The sequence below is a fragment of the Hipposideros armiger genome, unplaced genomic scaffold (assembly GCF_001890085.2).
Source record: "Hipposideros armiger isolate ML-2016 unplaced genomic scaffold, ASM189008v1 scaffold_849, whole genome shotgun sequence".
NCBI lineage: Eukaryota > Metazoa > Chordata > Mammalia > Chiroptera > Hipposideridae > Hipposideros > Hipposideros armiger.
This window is the reverse complement of record NW_017732199.1, coordinates 68,229-72,999: the sequence shown is the minus strand read 5'-3', so window position 1 is coordinate 72,999 and position 4,771 is coordinate 68,229. Positions and strand designations below refer to the sequence as shown.

Below are 4,771 nucleotides of genomic sequence, written 5' to 3'. Positions count from 1 at the left end.
TGTAGCCTTTTATTATGGGATGTACACAGCACTATTACTGTTATTAAGACACTTTTACATCATGGCATTCTTTATTATGTAAGCTATACAGTTCTGTACTGTAATCAAGACAGTTATACAAAGTGACATTTCAGGATTTGTTTGGCCCCCTTAGCTAGGCATCAGTAAAGATTGACATACACATCACGGATAAGTATACTGACACTCCATCCAGTGTTAGAGTCTTCGTTTATTAGAGTTGTGCTTCCTTTGGCAGACGGCTGTTATGTTTTACTTTAGTACCATACTGTGGATGCCAGAGGCCTTGTATTTGTCAAGGAATAATCTCCCGAGATGCAATGCCGTGAAGTAGAATGGTGTAGTCCAACTCAATGAAGTCATCATTTCGTTGCACTTGCTTGACAGTTTGAATTTTTACCATTTATACCATGTGTTTTCAATAGAATTCTGCCATATTATATAACCACAGGCAACCCAGGCTAAATGTCGAACTGGCTTCATTTCTGGAGATAAATTTCCAAACTGTCTGGAATATTTTGTGTTTCTGGTGGTTTCTTTATGGACTTGAGTCTTTGATAAAACATTATCTTCTTCCTCTGGGTTCTTTCTGATTTCTTTTTGAAATGTAAAGTTAACTCTGGTGCAGTATCTTGTCCTGTTGGAGGGTAAAGTACTTCAGCTGTACAGTTCACTGTCACTCGTTTTTAGGTACGTAATTTCTTCCACATAAAACTTAAGGCAATACTTATGTCCTCTTCCTGTAATATCTTCCATGCTGGCTTGACTGTCTGCATCAGAAACACCTTGTAGGGAGTCCCCTGCTAGTAGTTGATGCAGTTCTCCACCACCAAGGACACCCTGGAGGCTGGGTAGTGGGTGGGCGGGATTTTCACTGTTGGTGAGAAGAGCCCGGATGTGTACCAGCTCAGCAGACGTGCACCAATGCCCCGCAATCCAACCTGCTGCAAGGTCGCCATTCAGTTCTGGGTTCTTTTATAATAAATGCATTGTTTCTACCTTGCACCAACCTGTTCAGGAACCAGTGTGTTTATCCCAAGTATATACAGACACAAAAGGAGGTTTAAAAAGCCTCCCAATTTCATCCAAAAGTAAGTGATGTAGAATTCTATTCTATTGGAATTTAAATAAATGTATCAGTTCAATTAAGCCATTATGTCTTATTATTTCTACTAAGGTAAATCAGCAGGTTTAATTATGCTAAAAATTAAATAACGAGGGTCTTCCAGTAAGATGGCAGAATAGACAGACACTGTGTCAACTGTCTCCCAGGATCACAACAAAATTACAAATAATTTATAAGATATTCAGCCTTGGAAGTTCCCTGAACACTAGATGAACAGAACCTCTAAATGAAGGACTTAATGAGGAGGCCATGTTGAGTCTGGTAGGAGGGGTGGAGACGAGAGAGGGCAAACCCCGTGAGGGACACCTCAGCACTGGGGAGGCTTCTCCAATTAGGGGAGAGACCCTCCGACCCCACACCATGCTCACCAGCCCAGAGTTACTTGGCCGGGAAGAGGAGTTCTATGATAGCTGGCAGTAGAAATTAGTGAGGACTCTATATTAGTTGACTCACCTCAACAAGGTGAGGTTGAGGGCAGCTGGAGAATCTGTGGAGCCGGCACACGGACTCACTCGCTGGTGAGCACTCACCCGGTTCCTGGTGGAGGGAGTAGCTGTGTGAGTGGGGCCCAGAGCCTGCAGAAAGGACTGAACTGAGTGCCGTTGACGCAGGAGCTGGAGGTTTTGGGACCATTGTTCCCCTGGTGTGGAGCTTGCACACAATAGTGCACAGAAGGGTGCCATTTTTTCAGGGCTAGGCCCTCCCACAGAGGGTCAGGTCTGGGACCATATTGGTCTGCTGGAATTGGCGTAGGAGTGTGTGTGTGTGTGTGTGTGTGTGTGTGTGCATGCGCATGCATGCGGCCTTGGATCCCCACCCTCCGCACTGCTTGTGCTGCATAGCCAGGGAAACACCTGGCAGGCACATTCCGACTCCAACAGACTGCTTATTGAGACCCAGGAGTGCACGACTCGCCTTAGGTCCCTGATTTCTGCACTGCTCATGCAGAGTTGCCTGGGTGGCGACTGGCTGTCGAGCTGCTTGGCCTCATCTGCGAGCGGCTGATTGGGACAGGCTGAAATAGGGTGTTTTCCCAGGAATGTAGGGCCATGAGCTGTGTGCCTGTGTGATTCGGCCAGGGCTTTCCTTGTGAATTTGTGCCAGTGGGTTGCCGATGCAGGAGTGCATACTGCTCTGACTTGGTGGGGGCCACTGACCACATCCTGTGGTGCCTTGGGGGCCTGCCCCACCCACCTAGAGCTGTGTTGCCAGGGGCACCCTGAGCCCCTGGTGCCTGGCCCCTACCTCCGCAGGCCACAGAGGGTTTCTTGCAGCAGCAGACAGCCCACAAACTGTGAGGATTTTTGGTGTTGAGCACAGTTCCAGAGCACACAGCAGCTAATTGCAGGAAGCTCACTTCAAGCCTATAGGAAGGTCAGCACATGGTACACTAAGGCCTTCCCCAGAACAGCTGGCGCTTAGTCACCTAGATTCTCTCTATTGCTGAGTAAGTGATCTGCATTTTAAAGTGGGCGGAGAGCCCACCTCCTTTTTTTCTTTCTTCTGTTTTTCTTTTTGCTTTCTTCTTTTTCTCTTTTTTCTTTTCCTTTCTTTTCTTTTTCTTTTTTTTCTTTCTACGTGATCTATCTAATACATCAAAGCAATAACAGAGCAACAGCCAGAATGAAGAAACAAAGAAACATGTCCCAAGTAAAAGATCAGAAGAAACCTTAAGAAATGGAACTAAATGAAACAGAGGTATCTAACCTTTCAGAGACAGAGTTTAGAACACTGATGATAAGAATGTTTCAGGAACTTAGGGAGTACATAAAGAAGGATACAGAAATCATAAAAAACAACCAGTTAGAACTAAAGAATACAATAACTGAAATGAAGAACATACTCAAAGGAATCACTGTGGGACACCAGCTCCCGCAGGTCCAGGGGTTCCCTCAGGTGGAGGCAGAGTCGGCGAGGAAAAAACGCGCGGAGACACAGGAGCACTTTCTCAAGAAGAAGTGTCTCACTTTATTTTACAGCGTGCCCCTTTTTATTCCGGGCAATTTAACCATTGTTCCATTAGTATCAGGGTTTTACTTCCTCATAATTCTTATGCTCCAGGGTACAGCTATACCTTTTCTATGCTAAAGACTAACTTATCCCAACTACACCCAAATCCCTCCACCTACAATGACTGCAACCAAGGCCTGAGCCTCTAAGTAATCGCCTAAAGGATGGTTACCATGACCACCCAACACTTATTCTAAAAACTATTGTCTAAGCAGGATCTCAAGATTTATAGGGTGTGTACTTTGACCTTTACTAAAAGACTAGTAGTGTGACTAAAATTGCCTTTGTGTATAAAATATAATTATTGTGATATATCTATCAGAAGGGAGATTTAAATTTTCTAAGATATAAAGTATATATAAGATACAGCCAGAAGGGAGTGGCAGGAAATATTCAAAGTGATGCAAAATAAAGGCCTACAACCATGATTGCTCTACCCAGCACGGCTATCACTTAAAATTGAAGGAGAGATAAAGAGCTTCTCAGAAAAGAATAAGCTTAAGGAATTCATTACCACCAAACCAGCATTGCAGGAAATGTTAAAAGGGCTTTTTTAAACAGAAGGAAGGGGAAAACAAGATAACCCAGGAAGATCAGAAATACAAATAACAAAATGGCAATAAATATGCACCTATTAATAATCACTTTAAATGTGAATGGATTAACTGCTCCAATCAAAAGATGTAGAGTGGCTAAGTGGATAAGAAAACAGGACCCATGCATATGATGTTTACAAGAGATTCATTTCAGATCAAAAGACACACACAGACTGAAAGTAAAGGGATGGAATAAGATGTTTCATGCAAATGGAAATGAGAAAAAAGCTGAAAAACTTATTTCAGACAAAATAGACTTTAAAATGAAGACTACAATAAAAGACAAACAAGGACACTACATAATAATAAAATGATCGATTCAACAAGAGGACATAACCCTAGTAAACATCTATGCACCCAACATAGGAGCTCCTAAATATATAAAACAGATTTTTACAGACACAAAGAGAGAGATCTACAATAACACTATCGTAGTAGGGGACTTCAACACCCCGTTGTCTCCAATGGACAGATCCTCCAGGCAGAAAATCAACATGGTAACAGTGGCCTTAAATGCCACTTTAGACCAGCTGGATTTAATTGATATTTTTAGAGCATTTCAACCCAAAGCAACAGAATATACATTCCTCTCAAGTGCACATGGAACATTTTCCAAGATAGACCACATGTGAGGACACAAAACTAATCTCAATAAATTTAAGAAGATTGAAATCATATCAAGCATCTTCTCCAACCACAATGCTATGAAACTAGAAATCAATTAGAAGAAGAAATCCGGAAAGCACACAAATACATGGAGGCTGAATAACATGCTACTAAATAGAGAGTGAGTCGAAACTCAGATCAAGGAAGAAATCAAAAGCTATCTCAGGACAAATGAAAATGAAAACAAAACAACTCAAAATCTATGGGATGCAGCAAAAGCAGTCCTAAATGCAGGCCTATCTAAAGAAACAAGAATAATCTCATATCAACAGACTATCTTTACACCTAAGGGAACTGGAGAAAGAACAGCAAAACAAGCCCAAAGGGATTACAAGGAAGGAAATAATAAAGACCA

The 4,771-nt window shown here is 42.4% G+C and overlaps 1 pseudogene; it reads right to left on the bottom strand.

The window, feature by feature from the left end:
* Window positions 1-232: 232 nt before the first annotated feature.
* LOC109374639 (latexin pseudogene) lies at window positions 233-977 on the bottom strand (annotated as a pseudogene).
* Between the last annotated feature and the right edge of the window lie 3,794 nt (window positions 978-4,771).